Source organism: Patella vulgata, chromosome 5, assembly GCF_932274485.2.
Source record: "Patella vulgata chromosome 5, xgPatVulg1.2, whole genome shotgun sequence".
Classification (NCBI taxonomy): Eukaryota; Metazoa; Mollusca; class Gastropoda; family Patellidae; genus Patella; species Patella vulgata.
The window spans coordinates 65,673,557-65,693,989 of NC_065883.2; the positions used below are offsets into that span (position 1 = coordinate 65,673,557).

The window sequence follows — 20,433 nt, forward strand, 5'->3', positions numbered from 1 at the left end:
TTATATGGAAATACAATCACTGGTTTATAAGTATAGCACGACGTTTCGACAAGTATTCTCTTATCGTTATCAAGCACAAATGATATTTAGTTAAACTAAAAGGTGATATTTATAGTAAAACAAAAAAGAAGCCATAGATAAATGCTGTTAAAATACAAGATAATAGTTAAATTGATCAAAGGATAATTAAAACTTAAATATAGTTAATTGGTCGTCATGGACAACGCTATTGTAATCCGGGAACTTGAAAGTAGTTCTAATGGCGGACTTTGTTATACAGCCGAGATTAGATGTAGGGTACTGGAATCTGTTGTGGTTTGCCGAGTGTGGCGACGTTATTTTGGGAATGACGTCATATCTTAGAAGGTGATAAAAATCACAATAATACGGGAGATAATCCAGATAAATTAACGTTAAAATCTTAAAAACTATAAGTTTTAGCGGCTAATCGGAATTATTAAGTTATGTAATTGTACAATTTATAATATATTAATATAATACCCCACACAAGAAATGCAAGACAGGTATGCTGAAGAAATCGTACTATGTAAATGTATTTATAAAGGCATAAAATTAAGGGAGTTAATGTAGTAGTCAATGTGGTATGCCTCCAGTTGTTCAAATGATTTCCCTTGATATTTCCAAGGTGAAGATTGACAGCTGTCAATCAGTCTGCACCGGTGGCTATGATGCCTGTCGCATTTTCGTGACTACGAAAGAGTGTTCATCTTGAATTTGGGCCTAGCCTCCATCGTCACTACTAAAGTCGGTACGATAAAATGTAATGTAATCAGAAGCAGCAGACCGGGTTCTAATCCAGTAAATATCGCAGGCTAGCGATGTCATCCAGAGTTAATCATGGTCTGGATAAGTAAATTAATAAAATAAAACCAAGTACGAACAATCCAAACCATAAGACAGAATTCGAAGTCCTAAAAAACGTTATTGGCAAAATAGTGTATTCGAGCTAAATAGTGTAATCAGCAAATGGACTGCTCCTCGTGTACAAAATACACGACAAACAGTGGTAACAGGTGTCCGGAAGAGTAAGTTTACCCTGCCTGGCGCCACACCCGTCATAGCTGCATCCAAACTAAAAGGCGAAATGTCGGTAAAATAGCGTGATTGGCCAATGAACTATCGGTATGCAAAATGCACGCGATGAAATGTGTTAACGATGTAGTAGACATTATCAGGGAGATAGTAATAGTATACGTGTCAATTAAATATATCTAGAATAATAGCCGTGAGAGACACGTTAGATAACATTTCAGACCTAAAGAAAGACCTGGACCCGATTCCTAGAAAATTCTTAAGCACGTTCTTGTGCTTAGATTTAAGTAGACTTTGCATTTAAGTAAACTTACCTTATTTTGTGTTCCCAGAAAATTCTTAAGAACGTTCTTGTGCTTAGATTTTAAGTAGACTTCATTGTAAGCACAAGAACGTTATTATGCGTTCCAAGAAAAAACTTAAGCACAACTTCGTTCTTAAACATAGTCAATCTAAGCACAAGTCCCAAGCAAGGTATACGGCTTGCTTAACAACCTTAAGTCTGTTTCCACTTCAAAAAGATGGCTGATCGTAGAGTTATTCGACGGCATTTCCGACACCTTTTGATACCAAAGAGACAATTACAAGACAGAGAAAATCCTTCTCCAGAAGAAATTAAGAATAGGCCTACTATAGAAAATTTCGCTTCTACCCTGAAACCATTTTATTTATTTGCCAATTAGTAAACAATAGGCTACAAACACACGGGCTACTTAAGATCAGGCGCTCTCACAATTATTCAGTTAGTTTGTATGTGTCTGCGTTTTTTTATCTTGAGGTACATGTTATATGTGTATAGGGGACATGTAAAATGCATCTAAATCAACCATATATATATGAAGTCAATGAAGCAGCCGAAAAATTTATGACGTAATTCGCATACCGGTACCAAAGTTGTTTTAGTGACGTTAAAGAGCATCGTAGTCTCAGTTTATGGTAAACTTTACCAGTCACAATGTGCTTAGACTTATACTTGGCTTGTGCTTACGTAAGAATGGTCTTGAGAATTTTCTAGGGACGGTATTTTTATAAGTTTCTTACGTAAGAAAAAGTGAAGCATGACTTTGTGCTTACTTTAAGAATTTTCTAGGAACCGGGCCCTGCAATTGGCAGATTTAGCTCTTGCATAATGCATGTTTAATTAACGTATCCAGACCATAATCAACTCTCGATGTCATCGGTAGCCTGCGATATTTATTGAATTAGGATCCGATTTGCTGCTCAACTTTCATTCATGATTTAATTATGAAAACGATAATCATGATCGAGGCTAGGCCGAAAATTCAATCGCTAAATTCTCGGTTCAGAGTGGATCAATTTGACTGAAATTTTCAGTAAATTCCCTTTACATTATCAAGTTTTTTACTATTATATTGAGAACTGCCAACTCTTTATCTAATCTCCCATAATGTATCTTTAATTTACAAGTCAATCGCGTGATAAATTTCGTACCAAAATCTCCTCACCGCCACTAGTCTTGTGACCAACGTCTAGTATCCCCCCGTGTCGGCCTCGCTCCACTGTCTCCATTGAATCTTGGGGGTATTGTAGCCCGGAGCTGCATTCACTCAACTGCAGCCTTCTGCCACAACTCGCTCATCCGACTAAACTCACGGGGCAAATTCTCCACCATCGTGCACAGCCTACCGATTACCGGTTGAGCTTCACATTCCATGTAAGAGAAATGCACCCAGAGATAGGTACCCTCCCGCCTTTGCGTTTGACAGACGGCCACTCGGAGTTTCTGTACTGAAAAGCCCTCAGTTCTGTACGGTGTTACACAATTGACATTATTTAGGAACATGTCACTTAACGCCTTCCATACATGAAATCGTTTAAAACTTTTTTTTATCATATTATGACCAACTTTAGTTAGTTCTAGTGTTATAGCCCTTGTTTCACTTTGTTACACCTAGTGAACGCTCTAACATCAAAAGTTTTCTGCCAATCTGTATGAAATTTATACGTGTCCTTTAAATTAGTAAAAAGAAGAATCTTGTTGAATTTCAGCAGTTTATGTTTATTAGTTCTAGAATTATGGTCCTTGTTTCACTTTGTTGCACCTTGTGAACGCTCTAACATCTAAAGTTATCTGTCGATCTGTATGAAATTTATATGCAGTTACTTAATGTTTATTAGTTCTAGAGTTATGACCCTTGTTTCATTTTGTTGAACCTTGTGAACGCTCTAACGCCAAAAGTTATCATCCAATCTGTATGAAATTTGTATGTATCATTTAGATTAGTGAAGCCACGAAGTCTATTGATATTACATTAAAGATACATTATGGGAGATTTTTATAGAGAGTTGGCCATTCTTGCTATAACAGTTCAAAAGTAGATGATGAAAGAAGAATATATTGAAAAATTCAGTCAAATTACTTTATTCTGAACATAGTTATCATCGTTGTAATATTTGCCTAGAAATGGTAGCGAAATGTGTCTTCACCTTCGCCGAACGTTTGATTGACAGGCGTTAACTCCACTTACATGTCTCGATTATTAAGTAAAGTTTTCAATGGCATACGGAAACGTTTTACAGCGGCCTCGCTAAGTACTCTCTATCATTTAGCCTCGATCTAACTGACGTATTTTCATCAGGTTACCCCTTATTTGATTTAATCAATTAGTGAAATCCTATTTAAATCCGAGCTGTAGCCGAGCCATCCGTGGGACTACAGAGTTGATTTTGGTCTTGTTGTTTAAATAAAGATCTAATTTATAATTTCTATAACATCTGAAGCCTAAATTAAGACTTGAAATAATCAAATTTAGCTCTTGCATAATGCATGTTTAATTATTTCTAGAGTAATGGCCCTTGTTTCATTTTGTTCAACCTTGTTAATGCTCGATTGATGAAAGTTATCATCCGATATGTATGAAATTTATATGCATCATTCAAATTTGTGAAACGAAGGTCTATTGAATTTCAAAAATTTCCGACAATTATTTCTACAGTTATGGTCCTTGTTTTACTTTGTGAACCTTGTGAACGTTCGAATGACAAAAGTTATCATCCAATCTGTATGAAAATTATATGCATAATTTAAATTAGTTAAACGAAAAAGACTGTCAAATTTCAAAATTGTCTGTAAATTACTTCCAGAGTTAATGCCCTTGTTTCAGTTTGTGGAACCTTGTGAACCCTCAAACGACAAAAATTATAATCTGATCTCTATGAAATTGTCTTGTAACTGCACCCAATTACCTCCAAAAGAATAAATATGTGACAACCCTTGTCGGCCGCCCGGACGATTTAGCTGCTGTTGGCGTATGTTTCGTTGCCTGGCAACCTATCCTCGACGAAAACTCAGCGAAAACTGGGAAAGGACAACGTCAGTCGTCAGAATGGAGCTAAAAAAAACAGCTTAATGAAGTGTACACTTCCTCCGAAGTGTTCATTTCCAACACACTTCTATAGACACTTCAAATGAAGTGTTAAAAAAACTCCACCGAAATGTTTATTTCAAGCACACTTCCAAAAGATGGCCTGTTTTCACAACATTTCATCGTCACTTCTGAAAGATGGTCTTTTTTCACAGCATGTCATTAACACTTCTGGGAGATAGTCTTTATACAACCACATGCCTTTCACACTTCTGGGAGACAGTGAAAATAGATGATCATTTCATCGTCACTTCTGAAAGACTAGTAAAAAAACGATCATTTCATCGTCACTTCTGTGAGATATGATCATATAGATGATCATTTCATCATCACTTCTGAAAGATAGTCTATATACAACTGCATGTTATTAACACTTCTGGGAGATAGTGAAAATAGATGATCATTTCATCGCCACTTCTGAAAGACTATTAAAAAAACGATCATTTCATTCACACTTTCAAAAATTGATGAAATAAATGATGAAATAAAATGTCGCGCAGCTTATTATATATCCCCCCTTTCTGTGTCGGGGAAATGTAATCCTGTATTCATTATTTACACATAATAATTAATCAAATTGGTGGTTATTCACTGTTTCGCTTCGTCTAAAGTCCAGTGGTACGGAACTCGTATTATTTGACGGGGATATGGCCGGGTATTTAAATTAAAAATGTGGGTCTTAATACAAAATTCCAGATGTCATATTACGTATCACTGAAAAAGCACGTTCTTTGCTCTTTTCAAATATGTAAATTATTTTCTGCCGCATTTATATTTATTTACTTTGAAAAACAATCAATGTTGGATGGTCTAAAATCTATTACCATGTTTACGGAGAGGTACTTTGTGTGTTGTTGTCCACCAACATGGCGGCGTCCTGTATCTAGGTCATGTATCGGATACCGGTACGCTCTAATAGGCATAGACTATAATCAAAATGGCCGACGAGAATTGAATGTTTGTATAGTTGAATTTCATTAAGACCTAATGTGGCTTTGAACACACGGAATGCAAGCATGCCTGCCTTATTTGACATTATATTATTTCAAATTATACTGTCACCATGGGTCGTAGGCGTAATATAGCGATTAGCGACGATTCCCGAATGATCGAGATTTACTGTCGGCATTTCCTTTATCAGGCTACCGCTTCAAAATGTACACAAGTGAATGACGAGTCTTATGTAAAACTGATCTAACAAATAAACTTGCTATTTCTATCAATGATTCGGGTACCTAAATATAATAACAGGCCATCATACATGTGTAGGCTACACGGTAAAAGTAAACGTAAATTTGGTAATCCTTGTAAGATTTGATGTGTTGTGTAGGCTGCACGGTGCCGGTACATATTTAAAATATTTCATTCAATACGGTATTTTAAAAGACCAAAGCCACCAATAACACTCAATAGCCAATACATGTAATTTTACATCTGACTGAAAAAATAGGGTTGGCTGTCAAAAAATTTTTGTAAACGTATATGATAGCCTAATATTGCTGTGATATTTAACTGTAGTTGTCGAGAAGATTTTTTAAGCAAAACTTTATTAAAATAACCAAATAATAAACTGGATCTTAGTAAAGCATCTAAAGAATGGGCTAATGTAAAGCAAAGTAAGATTTGGCAAATAAAAATTCCATTTGGCCATAAAATATATAAACAATTTTGCATGTGAAAGTGATAGCTATTAAATTGCTATATCCTATGTTTACAATATTATGCTACTGACATTTTATTGTTGTTGAAATGAGTTAGTGCATATTGCTTTAAGCGGTGGACACAGTAGCTGAATGATTCTGTCGAATGAATCCGCGCCGTCACTGTCATCTGACTGAGTGATTCGCGAATCAAACATGTTTGATATATTCGCCCGAATTATAGTTAATCACCAATCATATCGAGAAGTCACGTGATTGTTTGAAGACATGGTCGCTGCCATGTTTAATCATGCGAGGTCAAAGGTGATGCAATCGACTAGTGAATCGGGTGGGAGTATGCCCACTTATTTGGCCGAAGCCGAATGATTCAGCTAGTGTGTCCACGACAGACCTTATGATTTCACGCGCACACATTAAGCACAAGACCATTCAACCCCCACATTGAAAAGAAAATACGCAAGCAAAGAACTAAATGTTAGCCCAGAAGTTACATGGTTTGTGTTGAGTGGACATTAAATCCCATTTTTTCACTATCTCATATACAAACACAAAATGTGCAGTGTGCTGTGGGAAATTTTACCTTGACAGCTGCCATATGACCTACTCTTATATCAAATTACAACTTCTTTTACATGTTGCTTTTGATTTCCCGGTTGTACGTGACAAGAAGTAGGGTCGCCTGTCCAACCTCATGGGTTTTCTCCGGGTCCTCTGGTTTCCTCCCACTGCTAAAGACCCCAACGCAAAAGCGAATTATTGAAATAAAATTGAACCCATATGTTAGTCCTGAAATGACCTAGTTTGTGTCCAGTGGAGGTTAAACCCCATTTCTCTCTCTCTTTTACATGCACACACACACACAAGACCTCGGGTTCTTTTACGTGCGCACCAATGTCCTAACTACTCCAAACAACTATGGATACTTTCTTGACAGGCCCTCCGCCCTACACCACTGACAATGAGAAACCTTTGGTCAGAAAATCCTAATGAACTGTCTAGGCCAACAGTGGGATGCTGGTTAGTGAGCCTGCATTAAGCAACTGATATGAAATGAAATGGGGTTTAACGTCCTGCTGTTCTTCTCTGACTGAGCAAATGAAAACAGTAATACGCCATTCTATAAGGGAAGTTTTGCCCTGACACATTGAATTCAAACTGCCAAGGGTTCTTTTATGTGCACTCCATTACTTTGTCTCTTGCCAGGCCTTCCGTCCTGCACCGCTAACAATGGGGAACCACACCAGAAAATCATGATAAACTTGGGATTTCTAAGTTAGCGAGCCAATGTCTTACTCACAGAGCCACTATAGTTAGTAAAACAAATGTCTTACCCACCGAGCCACTGTGGCTCCCCTATATTAGCAAGTGACAAATTGAATGATTGGTTATAATGCCCTGTTTTTCTGCTCCATCTGCTGAAACCGGGGAATAATCTGTCAGACAATTTTGGAGAATGCACAGACAGTATGAACAACTAGATGCTGTTTCTTGCCAGGACCTCTGTCCGATAGGGGATCACGTGGCTAAGTGGGTAAGACGCTGGCTCGCTAGCCTGGAGGTCGGGTGTTCGATCCCTGCATTGGCCGAGAAAGTTCATCCAGATTTTCCGGCGTGATTCCCCCTTGTCAGTGATGCAGGACGGAGGGCCTGACAAGGACAGCTGTCTAGTCCTTCGGATGAGACGAAAAAACCGAGGTCCCGTGTATACATTGGAATGCACGTAAAAGATCCCTTGGCAGTTGGAATTCGATATAAGAGTAGGCGATAGTGCCGCTGCCCGGGCAAAATTTCCCTCATAGCGTCGGGGTCTTTATCAGTGGGAGGAAACCGGTAAATTGCTAATATTTGAGACCTAGAAATTGATACAGTTGGGTGGAAACGCATATAATAATGTAATATGAATGAGTATAAACAGATTTACATGCACTTGTTTCTGTTTTACTATAATTCTAATCAGTTATGGTCGGTGAAATGCGACAGAAGTATCAGTTGAATGGTAATCTCTAGCGTCTGGTTAGTCCAGTCTACCCCGATAGTATTTATTGCACATGCTCGCAAGATAAGAATATGATGTCACCGTTTGACGTGAGTTGTGGAATACGTCTAAGCTCGTTCTTCGAGTCCCTTGTTACAAATGGCGCTGAAACGCATTATGGTACACGATTAGTGTACCAATGGTAAAATGTTTATTTTGCCTTAAATATTGGATATCAGAAGCCCATATTTTCCCCGGTAAGGTCACGACATCAATGTTGATATTAATTGATAAACAATTCGTGTTTTCAATGTCGAAGACTTTGGATGATATTGAGTTACAGACTTAGCTACTTTAACATACTTAACAGTTTATATAACTAGATGGACAGTAATAATTCTGATAGTCCTATGTTCCCACGTTTACATTCACACTTCTCCGCCATAACACCGCTTGGTTGGGGGCATTGCGGGATTTAAACCTCTTAACCAGCCCCAAAAGTAAATGATTAATAACACACCCGACCGATGGCCTCAACAACAATTATCCATTGCCACTGGCACTGTTGCAAACCCATCAATTGTGTTCAGGAATATATGACATGCATATATTTACATATACGCATAAGAACGTTAATATTTCTGGAAGTATAAAATATAACACAATATTCAATACGTTTCCACGAATTTAGGCTATAACGACAAACAATCTCAGAATAGTAACGTCTATGTTCATATACATTAAACATGGAACTGTATCAAATAAAATTAACGAAACGGAAGGTAATTTCCATGGTCCCAGTAGCTTAGAAAGCGATATGCACGTAGGTTATAGGTCAACTTTGAGCTGACATCGATAAGCTGATCCCTACAAAAAAAAAAAAAAAAAAAAAAACTTGACACAAACCCTAGTTAACATTGATCGTTAGATTTGCGTAAAGTTTACGTCATTATGGTTAGATTTTGGTTAGCGTCCAATAATGGTAAAATTCTACGGTTAAATTCACGTTACTTTTACGTCAGAATGGTTATGGTTCCTTCACGGGCAAAGAACATTTGGTTATTGGTTGACTGTATTTCCCATTTACTGCCGCAAATAATGAATAATTTTGAAGGTTTTAATGGTTGGTTATATTTTCGAAACTTTGCTCATCAAAATTTGACATTAGAATAGCGTCCAAAAATGATGTTTATTTAATGTTAAATTTACGTTAAAATAGTCGGTCAGTTGAACAACATTTGGCTCATCTTTTAACGATAATTTAACGTCAGGAAATGACGTAAATCTAACGTAAAGTTTACGGCATTTTTACATTAGAATAACGTTATTTTCTGACGTAAATCTAACGTAAAAATTACGTCATTTTCTGACGTAAATCTAACGTAAAAATTACGTCATTTTCTGACATTAATCTAACCTAAGTGACGCAAACTTTAGCTAAAATATACGTTGGATTTACGTCAGATTTACGTTAGATTTACGTCATTTTCTGACGTTAAATTGTCGTTAAAAAGATGACCAAAATGATGGTAAACTGACCAACCATTATTACGTAAATTTTACGTAAAATTAACATCATAATGTTATGTAGGACAGTACTTTAATATAGTTCAAACAACATAAAACTCTCAACAAAAGATCTGTAAATGTACCTGAAGAATGTGCAGTGTTTCTTAACAGCTTGAATTATACAACTATAAATATTAATTCATATGTAATTAAGTATGACTGATGTTTTTCCGTCTTCTGAGAAAAATGGCGATTAATCGTGCAATCCATGACGTATTAGAAACCATCGAATCTTCCGTAACCTTTGAACCTTATGCTCAGTAGTTAAAGAAAATATTAAAGATACTGTGCCATTATGGAAGACCAAACACCTCTTTATTCAGTGTCTTAATTCTTAGTTCTTAATTCATAGTCCGTAAATCTTATTTCTTCCTTTGATGTCGTATTTCGAGAATTGAACACTAAAATTAACATATGTATCTTAAAATTTTTATTTGTTTTACAAATTAGACATTTGTCATATCAGATTTGTAAAATGTATTTTTGTTTAATTTAATTTTATTTTAATATAAAGACAAAATTTAGTTTAGTAAATCCAAAATATTATCTACATTTAAATTTCATCATAGACATACAAAGAAAAACAAATCTCGATAAACAAATTTCTAAATACAAATCTCCAAATACAAATCTTGCAAAACATTTCTCAAAAAACATTTCTTCAATAACATTTCTCCAAAAACATTTCTCGAAATTCATCGAACCGGAACATTATGACGACATAAGCGGAATCCAACCTGGCTTACAATAAGTCACCATACAACAAAGGACAATCGATAAACATATATACAATAAGAAAAATTCACTCGATGACCGTGATTTTAGTGAAATCTGAAATCGCGTGAGTGTTATATATATATATTGTTGATCTGATCTAGCATTAAATAAAATAAATTGAAAGTTGTTTATTTTTAGTGATGAGGTTTTTTCTGGTAGCGACATTTTTCTTTGAACAAACGAAAGAGGGTTTTATCTCTTCTAAATCATGTAATCATGAATGTGCCAGTAAAATAGCTAATATTCGTATATTCAGCGATAGACAAATAGATAGTGAAGCGGTTTACGATAACTAGAATTTCGTATTAAGACGCGAATTTTGACTTTTAAATACCCCTCCCTCACTAAATAGAGTTCAGACAATCCAAATAATATCTGCTTTAACAATTTACGTAAATATGAATATGTCAGAAAATATTTTACAATTTTGAAAATGTATTCAGACCTTTTTATACGCCCACATTGAAATGTGGTCGTATATTGTCGTCGCCCTCGTCCGTCCGTCCGTCAGGCGTCCACAATTGCTTATGGACGCTCTAGAGGCTAAAGTTAATATCCGATTGACTTTAAATCTATACACAGTGTTGAAGGTCATGAGACGAAGAAGCCTATTGATTTTCAGCGATTTCCGATAATTACTGCCAGAGTTATGGCCCTTGATCACTTCAAAATATCTTATGGTCGCTCTAGAGGCCAAAGTTAATATCTGATTGACTTTAAATATATAAACACTGTTTAAGGTTATGAGACGAAGAGGCCTATTGATTTTCAGCGATTTCCGATAATTACTGCCAGAGTTATGGCCCTTGATCACTTCAAAATATCTTGTGGATGCTTTAGAGGCTAAAGTTATCATCGGATTGACTTCAGATTGATACACAGAGTTTATGATCTTAAAACGAACAATTATATTGATTATTAAACATACATTATGCAAGAGCTAAATCTGATTATTGCAAGTCTTTATTTAGGCTTCAGATGTCATAGAAATTATAAATTAGATCTTTATTTACACAACAAGCACAAAATCAACTCTGTAGACCCACGGGTGGCTTGGATTTAAACATAATTTCATTGATTGATTAAATTTTTAAATGGTGTCGTAAGCTGAGATTAACCGTTACGTTTACCAGTGCCGCAACCGCAAACCCATTTTCCAAGCATTTCAGACCAAAGCAGAAGGCAAATTTTTGATTACCTGATACAATTAGATAACAGAATGACCTATGAGCACTATCATTAGATGAATTTGAGAATTCTCTTCAGTGTCAAAAACAAAAACCTTTTATTCTCCGTGATGAAAATAATGCAAATTATAATATACATACAGTACACGTATTCGGCAGTTCTGTTGACGCACATCACAGAATATAGCGAGAATCTTCGAACTCACAGAAGTAAACAAATATCATCATAAGCTCATGAACCTTGCGAGCTTATGATGATATTTGTTTAGTTCTGTGATGATAACTGATAATTGTTCTCTAAAGAAGTAAAAAAAAATTATTTAGCTTCAATGAAGAACTAAGTAGAGGTTAAAAAATGAATTACACGGTTCTCGGTATAATGAGGTCAAACTCATAAAGTTCTTTCGTTGTAGTACAATTCTTTTTTTTTTGTTGTTTGTCTGTCATTTTTTTCCTATCTTTTCTTTTTCCTGTTCTTTCCTCTCCCTCTCCTTTCGTTCTCTTTTCTTTTTTCTTTCTCTTTTTTCTTTATAGGCTTAGGCACACTTTGTTTAATGAGCTTAGGCCCACCTGTCACGGACAGGTGGACAGGTGGGCCCAGTCCGGCACTGACGTTTACGTCATACTCCCGGAAATTTTAGATCGAGGCTAAATGATAGACTGTACGAAGCGAGGCCGCTGTTGAGCGAGGCCGCGTGTCAGTCAATTTGAATGAAAGTTCGATATATACGTCCTTGATATTATGTTTAGTTGTGGTTAAAATGTGAGTTTGGATATCGGTATTATACGCTCTTTTCACATGCGTTTACAGAAAAATTATGGAAATTGATAAACATCGCAGCTAAAATCACCCCAGTTGAATTGCAGTCCCATTGGATCACTGTTTCCAATTTGAAATATGTCTGCTTCGAGAGTCACGTAGGCATACCGGTTACAGTACAAGAGTACACGCAGGCTATCATGCAAGAAGTCGGCTATAATTATGCCTCATTGATTTGGTCCATTCCTTTCAAACTTCCGCTTCTTATCTATATATTAAAAGTCTTATTTTTAATTTGTAGTAAAAATAAATGTGATACGAATTGAATTGCAACCCCGTCTCAAACCAATAAGCTAACGGTACCACAGCCATTGAAAACGTTATTTGATAATCGAGATTATGTAGGTGGAGTTAAAGCCTGTCAATCAAACGATCGGCCATTCTCGGAGAATCTATTTTTGAACTGTTACAGCAAGAATGGCCAACGCTCTATTTAAATCACCCATAATGTATCTTTAATGAATTTTGATAACTTGAACAGCTAAATCCATGGTATTAAATGTTTCGTATACTAAACGTTAGCATGGGGCAGTCTTTATAAAAACAAAACAAATTCTAATGATTTTTTCATAATTACTTAATTTTTTCATAATTACTACGCAATCAGGTAGATAACAAACCTTAATCTCTCAACCCTTCGTGTTTCGAGATAAGACATGAGGCCATTACCTTCAATTAACGTAGCACATGCGGGAGCGATTCGCACCCGGCATTTGTAAACAAAATTGACAATATTTTTAATAAAAACAACGATTGATTATTGTTATTTATAATATTTCTGCCAGACCCAACTACTATTGAGCATATAATCCTACCTGAAACGGGTACAAATCGTCTTTATTTAAAATCGAGGCGTTAAGCCGTTACTAAGACCGCCATATTTTTAAACGATACGCTGTCATCATGAAGGCGGGGCCAAATATAAGGCTTTTATAACAGCCAATCAATAGGGCAATCTAAAGCTCTGTAACTATGAATAGATTTCGATGGCGGTTAATGTCAGACAAAAACAACGCTTCATTAATTTAAACGCGAATATTTGGAGTAAGGCGACAGTTGTGCCTCTACATTGGCCTCTGTAAGTTTAATTAATCATAATAGCATAAACGTATCTTATTTTAAAGATGTTACATGCATTAATAAAGAAATTGAGTTTGCCACTTGGAACTAAAGGCATCCAGTCGTAGCTAAAAACAAACACATCAGTATATCTCAACGTTTTTAGCTACGTTCTCGTAGCTAGTAATCAGGTTTTAGTGTATTATAAATGTTCCATTACCGAAAAAAGTAAAAATATGCGACAACTCTTGTTGGCTGCTGTGGTCGTATGTTTCGTTGCCTGGCAACCTATCTTTAATGGTATGCATCCCAAATATCTTGTATTTTGTGTTATGGCCCGTAATTTGACGATAAATACCCCACCCCCTCTCCTCATTTAACACATGGTAGTGTCACTTCAATTACAAATGTGCAAGAAAGAAAATTACATTTTGTAGCAAACAATAAACATACTTTCAGCTGTATATGAACAGATATCGAGAATTTTTTTTATTAAGATCCCGCCCCTCCCCTCACTAAATAAAGTTTAGTACCGTGGAACTTTGATCTCTTCTCAAGGTATATAAATATGCCAGAAAATAACTTGAAAAGTTGTACGCTATTAAACTATTAATTAATTGAGAGTTAGTGGGTGGGGTCTGAAATGTTAAAATACGGGTCATACTAAGACATTCCAGAATGCTACACCAAACAGAATACTACTGAAAAAAGTTTCATTTACCTTTTCAGAGCTGTAAATTATATTCTGGAACATTTATATTCATATACATGTACCTTGAAAGGGGTATTACAGTTGGGTAACGTTAAATACTATTAAGTTAGTGGGGTCGGGTGGGGTGGGGTATTTAAAAGTTAAAATACGGGTTATGTTGTAATGCATGAGCGGGAAGTGTTTATTTATTTATCCCTCTTTCAATATATTACTTATTCCCTGGCACATTCATGATTACGTGATTTAGAAGAGATTAAACACTCTTTCGTTTGAGAAATTCAATAATTATATGGCTTTCAGACAAAAGCTAATTTCTGAAAATAGACTACTTTCCATTTATTTTCTTTCTCGAAGGCCCGGTCCGATTAGCCATACTACGCACGTTGTTTCACTAGAGTCGCGGTCTTCGAGCGATTTTTTCTTATCGTGTATATGCTTGTTTGATTCCCCATTATTGTATGGTGACTTATTGTATGCCAGGTTGATTTCCGCTCATGTCATAATATTCCAGTTCGATGGATTTCGAGAAATGTTTTTTGATAAATGTTATTGAAGAAATGTTTATGGAGAGTTGTATTTAGAATTGTTTTGTTTCAGATTTGTTTTTCGTTGTATTTCTCTGATGAAATGTAAATGTAGGCTAATTCTTTAATTTCTAAAATAAATTTTATCTTTATATTAAAATACAATTAAATTACATTTTACAAATTTGATATGAAAAATGTCTGATTTGTAAAACAAATGGTAATTTTAAGATACAAATGGTAATTTTAAGATACAAATGGTAATTTTAAGATACAAATGGTAATTTTAGTGTACAAATGTCGAAATACGACAACAAATGAAGAAATAAGAATTAAGGACCATGAATTAAGAAATAAGGACTAAGAACACTGAATATAGAGCTGTTTGGTCTTCAATATGCCATGACTATTCAAACCAGCCATTGCTTAAAACCTTTCAGGGTAATGAGAGGTGTAAAACGCATTTTTTTCGGAAAAATATGATAAAATTACAAGATTAACCAGACTACGACAATCTCGACGTACTGCACCTATTGTATTGATGTGTCACTTGACAGAACAAGTGTGTAGTGCATAGTGTAGGCGTGAATGTAGGGATGGTCACATAATGAAAGTAACAACCAGCTGCTCTTTGTGAATGTATTGTAAAAAAAATGACTAAGATTATATTATTAAAGGTGTTGTTCACCACACGTGAATAATAAATAAGGTATAAACCATATGAATATAATTTTTTAATAATAAGACCGGTTTGTGTTATTCTATTTTTATTGTAACAAAAAAACAAAATGCATAAAAAAATTTCAGACATTCCTATATTAGTACGTATTCAACGAATTATTCTAGCATGATATAATCATCGTCAATAACCAAATTAAGGAAGGGTATAATAAATGTGTCCATGATGTCTCAACAAAACCAACCTTTTTCACCAATGAAAAGGATAAAAGAAGCACAGACAAGGACCAAGTTACGACATAAAATTACCGACTTTTCATACATAGCCAAAAAGGCTACATTTGGGTAAATATTAATGGAGATATTTCAAAATCAAAAAATCTTTTAAATTTTGAATATGATATGTAGGCTATATTTTTAACAGGTCTTTCATTGTCGGTCACTTTTTGAAACAGCTTCGGTGTTATTGACAAGGGAAAATAACGGCCTTGGTGATTAGTGGGAAAGTTTTTGTCAAAGATTCTGTTATCCGTACTTTTGATATTTTTTGTTTATGAAATCATTTAAATTTTGGAAGTGATGTGTAAAATATAATATATATGTCACTTTTGATAATACTTTTGACGCGGTGTGATTATGGTATTATAGATGGTTCAGAAATGATACATATTCATTTGAAGTTCTGGTTTCTCGTATATGTATAGCAACTATTCGAATATTTGCTAGATATTCGTCGAATATTCGAGTCTAGTCAGTACTGTACAGCGATATATGTATATTTATGTTCCGGTATTATCCGAAATTTATTATATCAGAAAATATATTATATTTATTATATTATATCGAAGAGATTTTGATTTCACAGTTTTTACGTATATTTTTGAAACAGTTTTCGAAGTTTATTGGTTCTGTTTTGCAAGATCTTTTTCGACGTTCCAAAGTAAAAGTTTGGTGTTAAGACCACTTAAAGATACATTTTAAATGTTCCTATTATTAATTAGAACAGGTTTCGCTTTAGTTTTTTATATTTTACGCTTTACATTTATTGCTTTAAATCTTCCTAGTGCAAAAACTGAAAATTTGACCTTTGACCTCCAGTGTCACAAAGAACAAAGGTGAATTTGGCAATTTTTATGATACAAGAATGGCTGCGCATTTACTTTCAATGCAAATGACCTCATTTAACCTTTGACCCCGAATATCTCGAAAACGCCCCAAAGGTGGGATGATTACCAATCAGCATCGTATTCTACGCAAAATTTTACTACAGGAAAGGTGGGTCTGTTTTTATGCCCATTTGATGGACACCCCCCCCCCCCCACGCACTGAGTCTCCGGTCTAACGCGGATTTTATTTCATTCACAGTTTCGTTGTTCGGTTTTTATACGCCCGCATTTTCGTGTGGACGTATAATGTCGTCGCCCCTGTCCGTCCTTCCGCACTTTGTAGACTACACAGGTCAAATTCTTATCCGATTTTGACGAAACTTGAAATATAGGTTTATCTCCAAACGATCTGGGTTCCTTTCGATATTGGCATATATCGGGCCGTAACTTCATGGATTATGGCCCCTGATTGTACGAAAAATCGCGCTTTTAGCCTGAATATTTTCTGAATATCGGACCAAAACTGCCGGACAAACTGGCCGTCGGTCGTACGCAAATAATGTAAAAATATGGTATACCGAGGTTGTGGATCCTCTAGAGGTCACAATTTTGATCCGATTTTGATGACACTTGGAATACATGTTTATGACACAAAGATCTTGGTGCCTGTCGATATTTGCGCATATCGCATCGTAACTTCCTGAATTAAGGCCCTTGGTGTTACAAAAAAAAATGCGTTTTTAGCTTGTGGTCTCTTTAGAGGTCACAATTTGTATCCAATTTAAAAAAAAAAACGTATGAATATATCAGCGTTGCACTCTAATGATGGTTGAGTTCATATTTCCTGAAAATCGGACCAAAACTGCTGGACAAAATGACCGCCCCTCGTACTCAAATAGTACAAATATATGGTATATCAAGGTCGTGGGCCTTCTAGAGACAACAATCTTGATCCGATTTTGATTAAACTTTAAATTCATGGTTACATCGCGAATATCCGAAGGGACTCTCCTGGATTATGACCCCAGATTGTTCAAAAAATCGCATTTTTAGCTTGTAGGCCCACTAGAAGTCACAGTTTGTATTCAATTTAAAAAAAAGGTTAAATATATCACCGTTAAACATCAATGAAGGTTGAGTTCGAATTTCGTAAAAATCTGACCCAAACTGCTGGACAAATGGTACTAGTGTAAAAGTTTATAATATCAAGGTTGCGGACCCTCTATAGGAATCACATTTTTTATCCGCTTTTGATGATACTTAAAATATATCTTTATATCCCAAATATCTCAGTCCCTGTCGATATTCGCGCATTTCAGTCCATAATTTCCTGGATTATGGCCCCTCATTGTACGAAAAATCGCTTTTTTAGCTTGTTATATATCCATCTGTTGCAAAATGTGGACGTATCTTGCCTGGTTCTTTAAGCATTGGCATAGGCGGCCATTGCTCAGATGATTCTTTAAGAAAATCTGGACCCTTATCCAGTTGACAGATTTATGGAATTCACACTAACACCTCGAGAGGCACCATAAGCGGGATTCTGCATAAACGGAAAATACCTCCATTGATCAATTTCCGATCACTGCTAGGCGGTTTGACCCGAACACATGATAACGCGCTTTCTCGTTCGTGATATAGGCTACTTCAGTGTCGTCTGTCTGTCTGTCCAGACGTACAATTGGGTCACTGTTGGGGTTTGGGTGACCAAGTGGTTTAACGCGTTTCATTTGGCATCACGATGTCCTAAAGGCAGATCAGTTTCACAAGGTCCATCCTCTAATTTTTTAGACGTGTCCATAATACTTATGAACCGTATATCTTCTACTGACATGAATTGTCGGTAATCACACAGCCTTTCACCGAATTCGAGATTAAAATACCTTTTAAAATGTAGTTCTAAATTATTGTTTTGCTAAACAACAGCAATCAGCCAATGGGTGCGCGCGTGACCCAAAAATCCCGAGCGCATTCAATTTTGGGCACAAAAGTACCGTTAAAATATTTGATTATCAGCCATGAAAAGGCGTATTTTCACAAATGTTCAATGCTTAAACATGGCTTAAAAAAAAATATATTTTACTTACCTTCTATGAGGAGGGGGGTCACTTTTGGTTTTAGGCAGATAGGACGAATGCAATTAAAGGGTTTCCATCCATAATTTCAGCTTTAACACAACCTGAAGTTATTCTGCAGTTCGTATTATCAGTACTGTTATACTCTGAAGACGAAAAGATGTGACGATTTCAGCTTAGTATGGCCTTATTCTCAGATTAAAGGTGAGTTTTAAGGGTGGGGGTGGGCAAAACTAGATCTTGACATTTCACTTCAAATTTCAATGTAAACAAATTCTGCAAACAACACAATCGTAGTAAATATTATAGATGAAAATGAACTTGGCTAATCTCTGCTTGGCCGAAAAAGTTCATCCAGTTTTTTTTGGCGTGTTTTCCCCTTGTCAGTGAAGCAGGACCGAGGTCCCGTGTACACATTGGCATGCACGTAAAAGATCCCTTGACAGTTGGAATTCAATATAAGAGTAGGCCGCAGTGCCGGTGTCTGGGCAAAATTTCCCTCATAGCACACTGATGGCGTATGCCCGTCTTCATTAGCCCAGTTCGGAGCAGAACAGTAGGACGTTAAACCCCATTTCATTCCACCCGCCATCTTGTTTTTACGCCTTCAAGACATTTCGTCTGCTATCATCTCAAAATACTCACTAGTTCTAACACTTTCCGTCGTTTTTATTGCTAACGAGAATTTATTTGATCATTTAAAATACACCTTCCAATGTAATTAAATTGGTAATTTTGGCTATTCCTATCTTCGACGGACCCCAATGTAACTAATTAACTAACATTTTAGCATCATTTTTGGGCATATAACAAAAGCAATAAAAACATAACTATACTATAACAAAAATTAATTTAATTTCGCCAAATAAGACACCCTGTCTAAATACTCGACTAAAGTCAATTCCTCTTGTTGGTGTCTTCCTTTTAATTCATGGAGCTGGCTTTGGATTTGAGCATATTTATATCTCTTCCTTGGTGGTTCCTGTCCCCGGCATACGGGCATACTGAACGATTCTAATCTCATTAATAGTTTGTCCTTGTTGTAAAAATGTGATCATTTCAAAAACATTCGAATTGGCTTTTCTAACTAGCTTCTTGATCCTTGAATGCCATCCTTCCAGAGTGTTGTTGGTTCTGTGCTCCTCTGTGTCGTAGTGGTTCCACTGATGAGTAGCAAATTCACCCTCGATTCATTGATTTGTTACGTAGTTGACCAATTCAGCTATTTTTGGATTGACTATGGCATTTCTGCTATAATGTGAAAGTAGGCATCTTCAACCTGTAAGTAAAAAAGGCTTGGTAAATAAATTTGATAACAAATACGAATGTGAAAACCACAGTGGTCAAAACGTTCCACGTCTACTCCAATAAGAGAAGTCGAAGGCCAATACACCAAGACATAATATAATACACCTACCCTTTCTACTGGTACCAACGGTAGAGCTGCAAATCGCTGTACCACCTTCTGTATTTCTTCATCTTCTCTATATTGCACTTGTAGACCTACATTCTGTGTTCGTCTCCAAATACACTGGGTAAAATGAAAAAAAAAATCCAGCCTTTCCATTCTGTATTTGGGAATATTTCCAACACTGCTAATTCAAAATTAATCTAAAATATAATATGGTAATACAATAATCAAAGAGAAAATTCGTTTTTGTATTTATTATAATCATAATAAAAAATTTTTTGTGATGAATGAAGAATAACCTGAAACAGTCCAGGTGCCAGCATTGTTTTATGAAAGAAGAATTACCTGAAACACTCTAGGTGCCAGTATAAAACCATGGGTGGTAGCAGAATCACATAGAAGGCCGAAGAATCGTCAGGAAGTGACTTGGCGTTTATCTG

At 35.8% G+C, this 20,433-nt stretch overlaps 1 protein-coding gene and 1 long non-coding RNA gene across 5 annotated transcripts in view; one reads left to right on the plus strand and one right to left on the minus strand.

Annotated features, from left to right (window-relative positions):
* The window catches only part of LOC126820427 (TNF receptor-associated factor 3), a 74,729-nt gene that overhangs the window by 16,609 nt on the left and 37,687 nt on the right, over positions 1–20,433 (plus strand). For all 3 annotated transcript variants that reach the window (XM_050548398.1, XM_050548399.2, XM_050548396.2), the window contains exon 3: positions 18,675–18,786. The gene's annotated coding sequence lies outside the window, so the exon portion shown is untranslated. The remainder of the gene's footprint in view (positions 1–18,674; positions 18,787–20,433) is intronic.
* LOC130012823 (uncharacterized) overlaps positions 1–20,433 on the minus strand; it is a 45,160-nt gene that overhangs the window by 12,289 nt on the left and 12,438 nt on the right. The window contains exon 3 of one of the 2 annotated variants that reach the window (XR_008788055.1): positions 18,652–18,728. The exons of the other annotated variant lie outside the window; for it this stretch is intronic. This is a non-coding gene — a long non-coding RNA (uncharacterized LOC130012823). Of the gene's footprint in view, positions 1–18,651; positions 18,729–20,433 lie in introns of those variants that run through there. 2 annotated transcript variants of the gene reach the window in all.